The sequence below is a fragment of the Trichosurus vulpecula genome, chromosome 1 (assembly GCF_011100635.1).
Source record: "Trichosurus vulpecula isolate mTriVul1 chromosome 1, mTriVul1.pri, whole genome shotgun sequence".
NCBI classification, from domain to species: domain Eukaryota; kingdom Metazoa; phylum Chordata; class Mammalia; order Diprotodontia; family Phalangeridae; genus Trichosurus; species Trichosurus vulpecula.
This window is the reverse complement of record NC_050573.1, coordinates 84704006-84722137: the sequence shown is the minus strand read 5'-3', so window position 1 is coordinate 84722137 and position 18132 is coordinate 84704006. Positions and strand designations below refer to the sequence as shown.

The 18132-nt window shown below is 40.3% G+C and overlaps 1 protein-coding gene across 2 annotated transcripts in view; it reads right to left on the bottom strand.

Moving 5' to 3' along the window:
- The window catches only part of ZC3H3 (zinc finger CCCH-type containing 3), a 525055-nt gene that overhangs the window by 250321 nt on the left and 256602 nt on the right, over positions 1-18132 (bottom strand). The gene's annotated exons all lie outside the window — the stretch shown is intronic.

Genomic DNA, 18132 nt, shown 5'->3' with positions numbered 1-18132 from the left:
GTCTCTAAGAGTAGTAAAGCATGTCAAAGACCACGCTCTATCTAATGAGTTAGGGGGTGGGGGAACAAAAACAAAACTGAGAGCAGGTTGGAAATTGTAAAAACTATAAATTTTCTAGCACGCAAAGGGATCGCAGCATCATAATATCAACGGTAAAAGAGAGTTGCCAGAGACCATCTAGTTCAACACTCATTGTACAGAAGAGGAAACTGATCCTCAAGAGGGCTGACATGCTCAAGGTGATATAGGTAGCATACACAAGAAGTATGATTTACCATACTATATGTAATAGATGCAATTCAGCATTTCTAAAACATTTTAAAGTTTAAAAAATGTTTTCTCTACAGCAACCTTTAAAACAGGTAAGGAAAATATCATCCCCATTTTGCAGATAAGGAAAAAGAAAAAGGTGTGAGGTGACTCATCGAAGCTTATGGAGCTAAGACTGGGGTCAGAATTCTTTTTTCTTTTAATTTATTTATTTTTAGTTTTAATTTATAACATTCAGTTCCTCAAGTGTTTTGAGTTTCAAATTTTCTCCTCCCCACCCACGCAATCCGATATAGGTTCTACATATACCTTCACACTAAACATATTTTCACACTAGTCAAGTTGCAAATAAGAACTATAACCAATAGAATGGACCACGAGAAAGAAGAAACAAAACAGAAAACAAACAACAAAACAAGAGAGCAAACAGTTTGCTTCAATCTGCATTCAGACTCCAGAATTCTTTCTCTGGATGTGAATCACTTTTTCCATCATGAGTCTTTTGGAGTTGTCTTAGAACCTTGCATTGCTGAGAGGAGCCAAGTCTGTCAAAGTTAGTCATCATAGATAACCATGTGTCTGTAATCATGTATAATGTTCTCCTGGTTCTGCTCCCCTCACTCAGCATCAGATCATAGAAGTCTTTCCAGGCTATTACGAAGTCCATCTGCTCCTCATTTCTTATAACACAATAGTATTCCATTACATTCATAAACCACAACTTGTTTATCCACTCCCCAATTGATGGGCATCTTCATTTCCAATTCTTTGCTACCACAAAAAGAGCTGCAATAAATATTTTTGAATATACGGGTCCTTTTCCCACCTTCTATGATTTGTTTGGGATACAGCCCTAGAAGTGGTATTGCTGGGTCAAAGGGTATGCACATTTGTAAATCCCTTTGAGCAAAGTTCCAAATTGCTCTCCAGAATGGTTGGATCAGTTCACAACTCCACCAACAATGCACTAGTGTTCCAATTTTCCCACATCCTCTCCAGCATTTATGATTTTCCTGCTTTGTCATGTTTGCTAATCTGACAAGTGAGATGTGGTACCTAAGAGTTGTTTTGATTTTCAATTCTCTAATCAATAGTGATTTAGAGTATTTTTTCATACGACTATAGATAGCTTTAATTTCTTTCTCTGAAAATTGTTCATATCTTTTGACCATTTATCAATTGGGGAATGACTTGTATTCTCATAAATTTGACTCAATTCTCTGTATATTTTAGAAATGAAGCCTTTATCAGAGATACTGGTTGTAAAAATTCTTTTCCCATTTTCTGCCTCCCTCCTAATCTTGGTTGCATTGCTTTTGTTTGTACAAAAACTTTTCAATTTAATACAAAAATTATCCATTTTGCATTTCATACTGTTCTCTATATATTGTTTGGTCATAAAATCTTCCCTTCTCCATAAATCTGACAGGTAAACTATTCCTTGTTCTCCCAAACTGCTTATATTATCAGCCTTTATATCTAAACTATGAACCTATTTTGATATAATCTTGGTATACAATATGAGATATTGGTCTATGCCCAGATTCTGCAATACTATTTTCCAGTTGTCCCAGAAGTTTTTGTCAAATAGTAAGTTCTTATCCCAGGAGCTAGAGTCTTTGAGTTTATTAAAGAGTAGATTACTATAGTCATTGACTACTGTGTCTTGTCCCCTAAGAACTGCTTTTGCTGCATCCCCTAAGTTCTGGTATGTTGTCTCATTATTGTCATTCTCTTAAATGAAGTTATTGATTGTTTCTATTTGTTTTTGACCCACTCATTCTTTAGGATTAAATTATTTAGTTGCCAATTAATTTTTAGTCTGTCTTTCCATGGCCCTTTATTACGTATAATTTTTATTGCATCATGATCTGAAAAGGATGCATGGACTATTTCTGCATTTCTACAATGGATTGTGAGGTTTTTATGCCCTAGTACATGGTCAATTTTTGTATATGTGCCATGTACTGCTGAAAAAAGGTATATTCCTTTCTGTGCCCATTTAGTTTTCTCCAGAGGTCTATTATATCTACCTTTCCTAAAATTCTATTCCCTCCTTAACATTTTTCTTGTTTATTTTGAGGTTCAATTCATCAAATTCAGAGAGGGGGAGGTTGAGGTACCCCACTAGTATAGTTTTGCTGTCTATTTCCTCCTGTAACTCCTTTAACTTGTCTTCTTTTTTTTTTAATGTTATCATTTTTATTTAGTATTTTAGTTTTCAACACTTGTGATTTCCACAAGATTTTGAGTCACAAATTTTCTCCCCATTTCTATCCTCCCTTCACTCCAAGATGGCATATATTCTGATTGCCCCATTCCCCAGTCAGCCCTCCCTTCTGATATCCCACTCCCCCACCCCCATCACCTTTCCCCTTACTTTCTTGTAGGGCAGGATAGATTTCTATGCCCCATTCCCTATATATCTTGTTTACCAGCTGCATGCAAAAACAACTTTTTTGGGGGGGCATCTGCTCTTAAAACTTTTGAGTTCCAAATTCTCTCCCCTCTTCCCTTCCCACCTATCCTCCCTAGGAAGGCAAGCAATTCAACACAGGTCACGCATGTATCATTATGTAAAACATTTCCACAATGCTCATGTTTTGAAAGGCTAACTATATTTCCCTCCATCCTACCTACTAGCTTCCTTTATTGAATTTTCTCCCTTGACCCTGTCCCTTTTCAAATGTTTTGCTTTTGATTACCTCCTCCCCCTATCTTCTCTCCCTTCTGTCATGTCCCCTTTTTTATCCCCTTCCCCCTACTTTCCTGTGGAGTAAGATACCCGATTGAGTATTGTTATTCCCTCCTCAAGTTAAATCCGACGAGAGCAAGATTCACTCATTCCCCCTTATCCGCCCCCTCTTCCCTTCCAATGAACTGCTTTTTCTTGCTATTTTTATGTGAGATAATTTACCCCATTCTATCTCTCTCTTTCTCTCTCTCTCAATATATTCCTCTCTCATCTCTTAATTTCATTTTTTTTTTTTAGGTATCATCCCTTCATATTCAACTCACCCTGTGCCCTCTGTCTATATATCTATATCTATATCTATATATATATATATATGTATATATATATATGTGTGTGTGTGTGTGTATGTATGTATGTATGTATGTATGTATGTATATTCCCTTCAACTACCCTAATACTGAGAAAGGTCTCATGAATTATACACATCATCTTTCCATGCAGAAATGTAAACAAAACAGTTCAACTTTAGTAAGTCCCTTTTCTCTTTCTTGTTTAGCTTTTCATGCTTCTCTTGATTCTTGTGTTTGAAAGTCAAATTTTCTATTCAGCTCTGGTCTTTTCACTGAGAATGCTTGAAAGTCCTCTATTTTATCGAAAATCCATATTTTGCCTGGGAGCACGACACTCAGTTTTGCTGTGTAGGTGATTCTTGGTTTTAATCCTAGCTCCACTGACCTCCAGAACATTATATTCCAAGCCCTTCGATCCCTTAATGTAGAAGCTGCTAGATCTTGTTTTATCCTGATTATATTTCCACAATATTCAAATTGTTTCTTTCTGGCTGCCTGCAATATTTTCTCCTTGACCTGGAAACTCTAGAATTTGGCGACAATATTCTCAGAAGTTTTCTTTTTGGGATCTTTTTCAAGAAGCAATTGGCAGATTCTTTCAATTTCTATTTTACCCTGTGGCTGCAGAATATCAGAGCAGTTTTCCTTGATAATTTCTTGAAAGATGAAGTCTGGGCTCTTTTTTTGATCATGGCTTTCAGGTAGTCCAATAATTTTTAAATTATCTCTCCTGGATCTATTCTCTAGGTCAGTGGTTTTTCCAATGAGATATTTCACATTGTCTTCCACTTTTTCATTCTTTTGGTTCTGTTTTATAATATCTTGATTTCTCATAAAGTCACTAGCTTCCACTTGCTCCAATCTAATTTTTAAGGTGGTATTTCCTTCAATGGTCTTTTGGACCTCCTTTTCCATTTGGCTAATTTTTCCTTTCAAAGCATTCTTCTCCTCATTCGCTTTTTGGAGCTCTTTTGCCATTTGGGTTAGTCTATTCTTTAAGGTGTTATTTTCTTCAATATTTTTTTGGGTCTCCTTTAGCAAGTCGTTGTCTTGTTTTTCATGATTTTCTTGCATCACTCTCGTTTCTCTTTCCAATTTTCCTTCTACTTCTCTTACTTTCTTTTCCAAATCCTTTTTGAGCTCTTCCATGGCCTGAGACCAATTCATATTTTTCTTGGAGGCTTTTAATGCAGGCTCTTTGACTCTGTTGACTTCTTTTGGCTGTATGTTTTGATTTTCTTTGTCACCAAAAAAGGAATCTAGAGTTCGAGTTTGAGTCTGAGTTCGTTTCCACTGCCTGTTCATGTTCCCAGCCAACTACCTGACTCTTGAGCTTTGTGTCTGGATATGACTGCTTGTAGAGTACAGAGTACTCTGTCCAAAGCTTTAGGGTCTAAGCGCTGTTTTCAGAGCTACTTCTACTTCACTGTCACCCCAGGCTCTATCACAGCAGCACTCCTCCTCCCCCAAGAACCGCCAAACAGGAGTGCAATCCAGATCCAAGCAGAGCACAGCAAGAGAACCTGATTCTGTGTTTACAAAGCGCTCCTTGCACCCCAGCTCTGATCCCTTTCTAGATTCCTTCCACTGTGAGCCAGGGACTCAGGAAGCAGCTGATGTTGGAGCTCTGGAAGCAGTTTCAAGAGCTTCCTGCTGCTGCCACCGGTGCCACCTGCTGCACCACCTCCACCACCCCCAGAGATAGGGTCAGACCGGTCTCACCTCGAATCCTGCACTTTCCCACTAACCTGCTCTTTGGTGTTTGTGGGTTGAGAAGTCTGGTAACTGCCACAGCTCAATGATTCATGGCCCTAAGGCCTATTCCAAACGGCTGACTCCTGGTCTGGTCTGTCCTGGAGCAGCCCACACTGGGCTGTGCTCCACTCCCAGCACCATGTGATAGACCCTTCCCAGCAACCATCCAGGCTCTCCTGGAGTGGAGATCTGTTTCCCTCTGCTATTTTGTGGGTTCTGTAGCTCCAGAATTTGTTCAGAGCCATTTTTCACGTGTTTGGATGGATTTGAGGGAAAGCTTAAACAAGCCCCTGCTTTCCAGCCGCCATCTTTGCTCTGCCCCGCTAATTTGTCTTCTAAGAATGTGGATGCTATACCACTTGGTGCATATATGTTCAGTAATGATATTACTTCATTGTCTGTGATGCCTTTTAGCAGAATATAGTTTCCTTCCTCATCTATTTTAATTAGATTTACCTTTGCTTTTGCTTTGTCTGAGATTAGGATTGCTACCCTTGCCTTTTTTACTTCAGCTGAAGCATAATATATTCTACTCCAGCCTTTTACCTTTCCCCTGTGTGTATCTCTCTATTTCAAATGTGTTTCTTGTTAACAACATATTGTAGGATTATGGTTTTTAATTCATTCTGCTATCGACCTCTGTTTTATAGTAGAGTTCACCCCATTTACAGTTATGATTACTATCTATGTCTTTCTCTCCATCCTATCTACCCTCCCTCCCCATTTATGCTTTTATTTCTCCCTTCTGCCCCTCAAAAGAGTTTTGCTTTTGACCACTGTCTCCCTCAATTTTCCCTTCCTATCACAGCCCTCCCTCCTTTATCTTACCTTTTTCCCTTACTACTTCTTCCCTCCCTTCTAACCAATACCCCACTCTGCTTTCCTCTTTCCTCTCCTACTGCCTGTAGGACAAGTTAATTTCTATACTTCACAGAGTATGTTATTTCCTCCTTAAATCAAATCTAATGAGTAAAGCTGAAACAATGCTCATCCCCTCCCTTCTTTCCCTCTACTATAATATGTTTTGTGCCTTTTCATGTGATATAATTTACCCTTTTCTGCCTGCTCCTTTCCTCTTCTCCCATTACAATCCTTTTGCACCTCGTAGTTAGGTTTTTTATCATCACATCAGTTAATTTCTACCCATACCCTCTACCCATGTATATCTCTTTTAAATGTCATAATAAATATACAATTCTCAAGATTAACAAGTGTCATCCTCCCATATATGAATGTAAACAGTTTGGCCTTATTGAATAACAAGATTTTTTTTTCTATTTTTTTTCCCCTGTTTACCTTTTTATGCCTCTCTTGAGTCCTGTATTTGAAGATCAAATTTTCCACTGAGCTCTGGTCTTTTCATCAGGAAGGTCTAGAAATCCCTTATTTCACTGAATGTCTATCTCTTTGCCTAAAAGATTATGCTCAATTTTGCTGAATGGTTGATCCTTGGTTGTAGTCCAAGCTCCTTTGCCTTATGGAGTATCATATTCCAATCCCTCCTTTCTTTTTTTTTTTATTTTTTTTTTTAATTTAACATATTTAGTTTTCAGCATTGATTTTCACAATAGTTTGAATTACAAATTTTCTCCCCATTTCTACCCTCCCATCCACTCCAAGGTGGCGTATATTCTGGTTGCCCTGTTCCCCAGTCAGCGCTCCCCTCTGTCACCCCACTCCCCTCCCATCTCCTTTTCCCTTCCTTTCTTGTAGGGCAAGATAAATTTCTACACCCCATTGTCTGTGTATCTTATTTTCTGGTTGCATGCAAAAACATTTTTGTTTGTTTTTGAACATTTGTTTTTAAAACTTTGAGTTCCAAATTCTCTCCCCTCTTCCCTTCCCACCCACCCTCCCTAAGAAGTCAAGCAATTCAACATAGGCCACATGTGTATCATTATGTATAACCCTTCCACAATACTCATGTTGTGAAAGACTAACTATATTTTGTTCCTTCCCAACCCATCCCCCTTTATTGAGTTTTCTCCCTTGACCCTGTCCCCTTTCGAAAGTGTTTGTTTTTGACTACCTCCACCCCCATCTGCCCTCCCCTCCATCATCCCCCCCCATTTATTTTTATCTTCTTCCCTCTTCTTTCCTGTGGGGTAAGATTCCCAATTGGGTATGTATGGTATTCCCTTCTTAGGCCAAATCTGATGAGTGCAATGTTCACTCATTCCCCCCTCATCCGCCCTCTCCCCTCCTCCCACAGAACTCTTGCCTCCTTTATGCGAGATAATCCACCCCATTCTATCTCTCCTTATCTCCCTCCCTCAGTATGTTCCTCTCTCATCCCTTAATTTGATTTTATTTCTTTTAGATATCTTCCCTTCATCTTCAACTCACCCTGTGTCCGTGCTCTCTCTCTCTCTCTCTCTCTCTCTCTCTCTCTCTCTCTCTGTATATATATATATATATATATATATATATATATGTATATACACACACACACACACACACACACACACAGATATATACATACATACACATTCACCCATATATATACATACACATATATGTATGCATATTCCCTTCAGCTACCCTAATACTGAGGTCTCATGAATCATACTCGTCATCTTTCCATGTAGGAATGTCAACAAAACAGTTCCCCTTTAGTAAGTTCCTTGCAATTTCTTTTTCTTGTTCTTTTTCTTGATTACCTTTTCATGCTTCTCTTGATTCTTGTGTTTGAAAGTCAAATTTTCTATTCAGTTCTGGTCTTTTCACTGAGAAAGCTTGAAAGTCCTCTATTTTATTGAAAATCCATATTTTGCCTTGGAGCATGATACTCAGTTTTGCTGGGTAGGTGATTCTAGGTTTTAATCCTAGCTCCATTGACCTCCGGAATATCGTATTCCAAGCCCTTCGATCTCTTAATGTAGAAGCTGCCAGATCTTGGGTTATTCTGATTGGGTTTCCACAATACTCAAATTGTTTCTTTCTGGATGCTTACAATATTTTCTCCTTGATCTGGGAGCTCTGGAATTTGGCGACAATATTCCTAGGAGATTTCTTTTTGGGATCTATTTGAGGAGGCGATCGATGGATTCTTTCAATTTCTATTTTGCGCTGTGGCTCTAGAATATCAGGGCAGTTCTCCTTGATAATTTCTTGAAAGATGATATCTAGGCTCTTTTGTTGATCATGGCTTTCAGGTAGTCCAATAATTTTTAAATTATCTCTCCTGGATCTATTTTCCAGGTCAGTGGTTTTTCCAATGAGATATTTGACATTGTCTTCCATTTTTTCATTCCTTTGGTTCTGTTTTATAATATTTTGATTTCTCATAAAGTCACTAGCTTCCACTTGCTCCAATCTAATTTTTAAAGTCGTATTTTCTTCAGTGGTCTTTTGGACCTCCTTTTCCATTTGGCTAATTCTGCCATTCAAGGCATTCTTCTCCTCATTGGCTTTTTGGAGCTCTTTTGCCATTTGAGTTAGTCTGTTTTTTAAGGTGTTGTTTTCTTCAGTGTATTTTTCAGTATTTTTTTGGGTCTCCTTTAGCATGTCATTGACTTGTTTTTCATGGTTTTCTCACATCCTTCTCATTTTTCTTCCCAATTTTTCCTCTACTTCTCTAACTTGCTTTTTCAAATCCTTTTTGAGTTCTTTCATGGCCTGGGACCAGTTCATGTTTTTCTTGGAGGTTTCTGTTGTAGGCTCTTTGACTTTATTAATTTCTTCTGTCTGTATGTTTTGGTCTTCTTTGTCACCAAAGAAAGAATGCAAAGTCTGAGACTGAATCTCGGTGTGTTTTCGCTGCCTGGCCATATTCCCAGCCAACTAACTTGACCTTTGAGTTTTTCAGTGGGGTATGACTGCTTGTAGACTACAGAGGTCTATGTTCCACGTTTGGGGGGGAGGTGCCAGCTCTGCCACACCAGCACTCCTCCTTCCCCAAGAACCCCCAACCCGAACTGGGCTTAGATCTTTAGAAGGCTGTGCACCCCTGCTCTGATCCGCCACTTAATTCCTCCCACCAGGTGGGCCTGGAGCCAGAAGCAGCAACAGCCGTAGCTGCCCCACCTCCGCTGCCCCCGGGGCTGGAAGCCGAACCTCGAACTCCTTCCACTCCCGCAGCTTTTCCCACTAACCTTCTCTGCAGTCTTTGGTGTTTGTGGGTTGAGAAGTCTGAGAAGTCTCGTAACTGCCGCAGCTCACTGATTCAGGGCGCTAGGGCATGCTCTGCCTGGTTGCTGGTCTTGTTGGTCCACACTGCTCAGGCTGGGATCTGCTCCACTCCGTTCCCAGCTCCCAGCTCCGTGTGGGATAGACCTCACCCAAAGACCATCCAGGCTGTCCTGGGCTGGAGCCCTGCTTCCCTCTGCTGTTTTGTGGGTTCTGCCGTTCTAGAATTGGTTCAGAGCCATTTTTTATAAGTTTTTGGAGGGACTAGGTACGGAGCTCATGCTATTCCCTGCTTACCAGCCACCATCTTGGCTCTGCCCCCCCTCCTTTCTTTTAATGTAGAAGCTGCAAGATGCTGTGTGACCCTGACTGTAGTTCCTTGATATTTGAATTGGGTTTTTTTTTGGGGGGGGGGCAGCTTGTAGTATTTTGTCCTCGACCTGATAATTCTGGAGTCTGGCTACAACATTCCTTGGTGTCTTCACTTTGGGATCTCTTTCAGGAGGTGATCAGTACATTCTTTTGATGACTATTTTGCCCTCTGGTTCTAGGACCTGAGGAAAGTTTTCCTTGATGATTTCTTAGAAGATACTATGCAGGCTCTTTTTTTCATCATGGCTTTCTTATAGACCAGTAATTCTTAGATTTTCCTCTCCTGGATCTATTTTCCAAGTCAGTTGCTTTTCCAATGAGATGTTTTACTTTTTCTTCTATTTTTTTTCATTCTTTAGATTTTGTTCGACTGATCCTTAACGCCTCAGAGTCATTAGCTTCTACTTGCCCAATTCTAATTTTTAATAAATTGTTTTCTTCAGTAGCTCTCCTTTTCCATTTGGTCAATTTTTCCTTTTAAGGAGTTATTTTCTCCAGATAGACTCTGTACCTCCTTATCTATTTGGTTAATTTTACTTTTTAAGAAACTGTTCTCTTCAGTGAATTTTTTTTTTTCATTTTGTCATTTGTATCTTTAAAACTATTGGTCAATTTTTCTTCTACCTCTCTAATTTGGCTTTTAAATTCCTTCTTGAGCTCTTCTAAGAATTCTTTTTGGGCTTGAGACCAGTTTATATTCCCTTTTGAGGTTTCAGATGTGGGTATAGTATCAATGCTGTCCTCTTCTGAATTCATATTTTGATATTCCCTGTTCCCATAGTAAGATGCTATGGTCTTTACTTTTCTAGTTTGCTTCCTTTTCATGGTAGTTGCCTTTTTCCTAGCTTTTAATGTGGATCTCTGCTTCTGGGGCACAGGGAGGCTGTGTCCCACACCTCTTGTGGTAGAAGCTAGGGTCCTGGTTACTGGCTTTGTGTGCTGCAGCCTCTGGTTCTGTTAACTAAAAGCTATATATATATATATATATATATATATATATATATATATATACAATGCTGCCGCTCACCTGATGCTGAGCTGGAGCTAGACAGTATGTGCTGAGACCAGGTCTTTCTGAGTTTCCCTGGGGTTACACTGAAGCTCACAGCACGAGGTGTGGGGGAGGGGTGGTCTGGCCTCTGGAAGTCACCTCCTCCCCTAGGGCTGGATAGGCTCAGCCACTGGTGGACATCTGCGCTGGTGTCTGCCAATTCCACTGGCTGTGCAGAGGCAAGCCTGAGGTCCTGGTGCTGGCATTTGCTGACTCCACTCCCCTGGGGCTCAGGATCTCCTGCTGGAGTGCTGATGTAGGGCTTGCTGGAATGACTCTGGTGCTGCCTGGACCCCTTTGACCACCACAGGAGGGACCCTTTCCCTTCCATCTCCCTAGCCTCCCAAGCTAAAAAACTGCTGTACTCCTCAGATCCACTATTCCAGGATTTTTCCTGGGGCAACATTCTCTAGGTTTTTCAAGGTTAACAAGGGCAAAGTGAGAGCACTTTCTTTACTCTGCCATCACAGCTCCCAGAAGTTCAAGTATGTGACTTGTCTGTGGGCTGATGTCCCTAAGAGTAGCTGTTGCCGATGCCACAGACCTAGCGCTTCTGTCTCACCCAGTTCTGAGAGACCACTATCCTGAGCCAAGGGGTTTGGGGATTGCTACTACTACTCGTGATTGAGTTCACTGGGGGCCGGGCCCGCTTCTGCTCCGCTACGGCCAAGTCTATGCTGCTGTAGGCTGCACACACTGCAATCTACCAACCCCGTTCAACATATCCTTCTTGTCAACCTCCCCGGCCTGTCACGGGCTGGAAATCTGCCACACTCTATCTCCCAGTGGATTCTGCTACCGCAAAATTTGTTCAAATTCACTTCTTAGAGGGACCTGACAGAATTTATGGGAGAGCTCTGGTGAGTTGCTGCTGTCACTCTGCCATCTTGGCTCTGCCCCCTCTGGGGTGAGAATTCTAACTAAGGTCTTCTGACACAAGGCCACTCTTCTTTACAGTTCACCACGCTGCCTTCCAAAAGAAAGAGCTTTGAATATCACTAGGGTCTCCATTTCACACTGATGTGTGAGTACATCTTGGAGCTATGTCTCTCCTCATCATCAATGAAACCAGTGGTATGATGTAGTGAATTTAGGGGCAGAATACTTAGGTTCAAATTCAGGTTTTGAGACTTACTACATGAATGACACTAGACAAGTAATTTCTCTTAGATTTATTTTCCCTATTTTTAAAGTGAGAGAGTTAGAATAGATTATGAGTTAGATTACCTTTAATGGGGTCTTCTAGTTCTAATCCAATGAATCTATGACCTCCTTGGCCCAGAACACCACTGACAAAGCTCACCATTCCGTGAGGACCATCAAAACTCGTATAAAGAGACCAGAAGAAAAGAGACAGGAAGAAAAATGGGAAGTTAGGATAGGAAAGGAGAAAAAGAGGTGGAGCAATGGGGGGAGGACGGGATAACAGAACACTGACAGTAAAAGTCAATCTATCAGTCGACAAACATTTTTAAAGTGCTTACTAGGTGCCAGACACTGGAGATACAAAACAAGCAAAAACACAATCCCCGCTCCCAAAGAGTTCACATTTGAATGGGGAAGGCAATACGCAAATTAACTGTGCATATACCAGCTTTATACAGAGCAAAAGGAAAGTTATCTCAAAGAGAAGAAAGGCCTCCAAAACAGGGCAGGATTGGAGCCAAACCTTGAAAGAAGCCAAAACCAACTTAGTAGGGATAACGGAGTGTAAGCTGAGCCTTCATCAGTTGCTGAAATCAGCAGGCAAAATGGGTTCAATAAATGACTGCATAACTTTTTGGAAAAGCCTTAGGATTTTCAAGTCTACCCATTTGCCTTCCCCAAACTAAAGCTTCCCTTAGAGTCTGGTGCTCATTGAACCTCTACTATGACTAAAAGCCTTGATTTGGTGAATACATATTGGAATGGCTTCTTGGCAACCTGTTAAACTAAAGGGGAAGGAACAAATGTGTCTCAAAGACCCTCTGCTAACTAACAAAACCTGGTTTGTCATTTGTGATAAGACCCATGAGAGTCAAGTTAATCTTCCACCCTCAAAAATCTCTGGATGAGAGTAACTGCTATTTTCTTGCAAGACAATGTAATCCATAAAGTAAAAGGTTGCAATGGCCTTCCAAAGCAGAAACTCCCCTCACTTCCTACCCCATCCAACTTCTTCCAGTCTGTCAATCACAATGAAGGGTCTCTGACCACAGCAGCTGAAGGCATTTCCCAGCTGCATTGATGTTATAAGACAGTCAGCCAGCAAAGGCTGGGTAGGTCACCTACACAGCTGAGCTATGGGATGCCATCAGTGGCGAGCTACAAGAAAAACCCCAGAGGTGTACCTTGAGGCCAACAGCACTGAAACAGTAGGGACTATAGAGATGATTACACAGTTTATCGCACTAAATCCCAGAGCCTAGCTTCCTTAATTTGTGAGTATCAGCTTATGTCAGATAAGTATTAAATAAATGTTCTGGAATTTGGTTGTCTGTGCATGTCTGAGGCACTGCATTGACGACTTAAGTGAGGAATTGTTTTATCTGAAGTGAATGGCCATACCCATCATTTAAACTAGATTTTGCAATGGAGCCTCTTTCCCCCAGAATCTCAGAATAAGAGAGGAGTTTTGTCACATTACAGTCTGACAAAAACCTAAGCAGGAACTTTGTTTTACATCATCCCCAATAGGAGTCACCCAACCTTTGATAGGATGCTCACTGTATGCTGAGGCAGCATGCTGGCCTTTTCAATCATTTCAACTGTTAAGGGGTTTTTTCTAGTCTTCAGATTGCTGTTACCCTGAAGATACCTTCACAGCAAAAGGGAGACCTAAGGAAAGAATTCATTATTGCTGCTCTCATCTTGTACAGGAACAGATTGGTTTTCTAGACTTGGAGGATAACAAGAAGGTCTGTGTTAACCATGTTAAGGGTAGAAGGAGGGACAAACAAGGAAAACGGGCTAGGGAGTAGGAATGGGAAAATAATGGAAATGGAGAAAAGGCATGCTATTTTGCTTCTGTCTTCTTCATTAAGGATAACAAACTTCAAATCTGGAAAGAGAGAACAAAAGTGGCCAACAGGAAGTCTAAACCACATTTAAATAACCAAGAACATATTAAGAAAATAATCAATGAATTTAAATCACCAGACTTAGGTCAACTATATGCAAGGTATAAAAGAGGGTTGCTGAACAACCGTATGGGATCCTCAGGAACCAGAAAGAATGTAAGTGTTACTACCTAACTGGAAACAAATAACATACTTACAATTTTAAAAGGAGAAAGAAAGCGTAATACTTCAAACTATAGAAGACTAGTATGCCTGACTGACTTTGGGGGAAGGGACAGGGGAAAATGCAGAGACGTTAACACAATGATAGTTTCTGTGAACATATCAGAGAAAGTACTGATCACAAAGAAGGGAAATACATGATACCAAAAATAAAATACGTAATTTTGATTATGTAAAGTTAAAAAAATCTTTTGTACAAATAAAATCAACACACTGAGCAAAGTGGTCAATTAGGGAAAGAAATCTTTATATCAAATATCTCCAATCACGGGTCGGATATCTACGTAGGGTACTAACACACACAACACACACACACACACACACACACACACACACACACACTCTCTCAGGTTTCACTGCATGCTGAGCAAACTGGAAAAGATGACGGATAACTGAAAAGTCAATGTTGGAGGTGTTGTGGCAAAGATAGGCATACTATTACGTTTGTATGTTGTAAAAAGGTCCAACAATCCTAAAAATTAAAGGAAATGACTAAAATGTCCATACCTTGCCTATAATAAAACATATATCCCAAGATTGTCAATGAAAAAATAAAAAATCCCACATACAATGTAAATGACCATCAATTAAGGAATGGTTAAAAAAATATGACTCATTAATATAATGTAATTTAACAATGTAAAGAGAAACAATATGAAGAATATAAAGCAACACAGTATTATCTGGAAATACTACAACAAAGAAACTGAATTCTGTAAAATTATAATGACCGAGCTTGGACCCAAATAAGAAATATGAAAAATAAACTCCCTCTTTTCTTTGAAGGGCTGGGGACTATGGGTACGGAGCACAACATGTACTGGACATGGTTGATATATTGGTTATTTATACCAAGCTGTGTTTTGGTTGTTTCTTTCTTTTTTTAATAAGGGATGGCTTTGTAGGAGGGGAAATAGTAGAAAAATATTAGGAAACGAATGATTTAAACACAAAAGATACCAACAGGAGTGAAATTTAAGAAAGAAAGCTCATTATTAGCCAGCATTATAAGAAATATTAAAAATAGATCAGGGAGAGGCAGAGCCAAGGTTGAAGAATATTAGAAAGCACAAGAGTAAGCTTCAATTGCCCCCTCAAAAAAAACTCCCCTAAAAATTTCTAGAAAACACAGGAGACCAAATCCTGATGGAGAAATCCAAGAAAAGGTAACAGTGAATCATTTTTTTGGCTCAGGTTGGTAATAGTCAGACAGAGAATACTTTGGACACTAAGGATAGGGTGTGGCCAGGAGCATGGGACAACACTCCAGTACACTGGAAAAGTCTGTGCACTGGGGCAAGAGGAGGTCCCAGACCCACACTATGGAATTAAGATGGGAACAGGGGCCAATGGGCAGCTTTGGTACCCACTATCCAATTCTGAGTCACAGATCCAGACCAGACTGAGAAGTGCACCTGTACCCTTTCAGGATGGTAATGGTTGCTGGCCCTAAGCTTAAGTACAACTACCCAGAGAGGAGCAAGTTCAGGAACAAGAAGCAGCAATGTAGTTTGGAACCCCCAGGAATAGAATACGGTCTCATTTTCAGGTACTAGCCAAGTCTCTTAAGTCTGCAAACAAATAACCAAGCCAGAAATTCCAAACTAAAGAGAAGTTCATAATTTTATCATTCTGAAGCAGCAGAGCTTCCCAGATGGCTGAGATTGGTTGAATCCAGCATCAGTCCAATACTTCTGAGGCTCAAAACTAGGCCAGGAACTTAAAAACCAGGGAATAGTGATCAGATTTTTCCCTGGGTTAAACCATCATGGAAGTACTGAATGATTGAAGGTCCCCAGCTTCAGTCTGAGACCTTCCTTGAGACCATGGAATAACACAACACTCAATACCCAAAGAAAGTAGCAACAAACAGGACGAGCCCAGACATTCCCTTCAAAAGTGTGAACAGACTAGTCCTAAACTGGCAGAATGAGAAAATTTAAAAAAAAATCCTATCATAATAAACTATTATGGTGATAGGGGTACTCAAAACACAAACCCAGAAGAGAAGAACTCCAAAATATTTACAAACATAGTCTGAAGCAACAGGGGTCAGGGAAGAAGATGCCATAGTTTGAACAAAAAAAATCAACCAGAATTCCAGCAAGAGATAAAACAAGTGTTGAGAGGGAAAAAAAAGCTAAAAATGTGTTGTTGGTTTTTTTAATTACTGAGTAAGTAAGAAGAAAAAGTTGGAAAAGAAATGAGAGCTGTGAAAGAGAGAACTGGAAAGGCACAAAGAGGTACAAAACCTTGCCTAAGCAACAAACTTCCTGAAAATAAAATGGACCAAATAGAAGTCAATGAGTCAATGAGACAACTATATTAAAACAAAGTCAAAAGATTGAAGGAAAAAAAGGAAGAAGAAAATGTAAGGGAAAAACAACTGACCTAGAAAACAGAGAGAAGAAATTTCAAAATTCGATTTAAAAATTTATATCTGAAAGAATTAAGAATCCTTGGACTGTTAACACCATGACAAAATAAATATATCCTAGATATCATATTTTAAGAAATCTCAAAAGAAAACTGCTCAGATGTCTTAGAACCAGAGGGCAAAGTGGAAACAGAAAAAATTGACGAGTAACTTCCTAAAACAAATTTCAAAAATGAAAATTCTCAGGAAGATGATATTCAAAATCCAGTCTTTCAGATCAAAACAAGCAAACGCAAACACGCAAACACACAAACACACACCCACACACCCACACACCCACACACACACCACATACCTGCAAGCAACCAGAAAGAAATAATACAATAATTCAAATACCTAGGAGCTACAGTTAGGATCACACATGATACAAATGCCACAACTACAAAGGGGCAGAGAGCTTAGAATATGGTATTTCAGAAGGCGAAAGATATGGATTTATAGCCAGCAATAACTTAACCAGCAAAACTAAGCATAATCCTACAGGAGAAAAACATGGACCTTTAATGGACCCTCTCCTCCTTTAATGTACCCTCTATACAGTTTACATCTTCCACCCAATCAAAATCATGATAGCTGTCCTATCTAAGATACCTCTAAGATACTCCCATCCTTTCTCATTGAGTACCTGGCTCACATTCTCTCCTCCTCAACACCTGTCCTCACACTTTGGGGACATCAACATACAATCTAACATTCCCTCAAACACTTTAACCTTTTAGTTCCTGAACCTACACATTTCCCATGATTAATCTTCCACCCCATGTCAGCCACACACAAAGATAGCCATACTCTTGATCTTACCAACACCAACAAATGCACCATTTCTATGCTGGAGAACTCTGAAATCCTCTAATCTGACCATCATCTATTGGTTTTCCATTTAACTCTTTGTCTTCTCATACCAAACTCTATTCTTTTTTTTTTTTTTGCAAGCAAAATCTTTCCAGTGTTTATTAGAAGTGGAGAACAGTTGGCATTTGCAATGCGCTTTAGAGATTATTTCACTGGATCCTCACAACCACTCTGTTAAGGCAGATGCCATGATGGTCACGTTCTCCAAGGGAGGAGGAAAGTGACTTACAGGGGGTTTCTACACCAAAAGCGCCTTTGCAAAGGTTTACTAATTAAGCTTTTTGGACCTAAGATGCAGCCAGGGTTCAGAATGCCACAGTAAAGAAATGAAAACTCTGCACAACTGCTCCGTCGATAAACAACTTGGGGATTCAGGGTGTACCAGGCTCTTGAGAATTGGGGAGCTGAAGCTGGCACAGGCAAGCAAGGTGCAGAGAAGCAATCCCAGGATGAACCTTCCACCCATGATCCCACCCTTTGCCAAAAGCCTGCAGATAACAATGGGGGTGAGCATGCAAAGGGCTGGGGGCAGCCCTTGTGAGGCAGTACTTTTAAGGAAGCTTCACTGGCAGGCAGGCAAGCAGATAACAGCTGGAGGAGGAGCAGGCATGATCCATGGGAGACCCCCCCACCTCAGGTAGGTGAGGGCTGGGGCCACTGCCTGTGGCCCCCATTTCAGAAGGCTGACTGGAGATTTCAGAACTTGCCCAGTCAGTAGCGGGACCAAGCAAAAACCAGCAAATCAAGGTTTGCCATGAGTTTCTGATAGGATCATTTCCATTTCGCACCAGCCTCTCCCAGTAAATATGCTGCCAATTGAGGGTCTGGTGCCAATGAAAGACACCACCTGGCACTAAGGGCTGGGCAATTGTTCCCCTCACTTTTTGGGGCAGGTAGCATGGGCAGTAGTATTGTTTTCATTGTGGGTGAACAGAACTCTG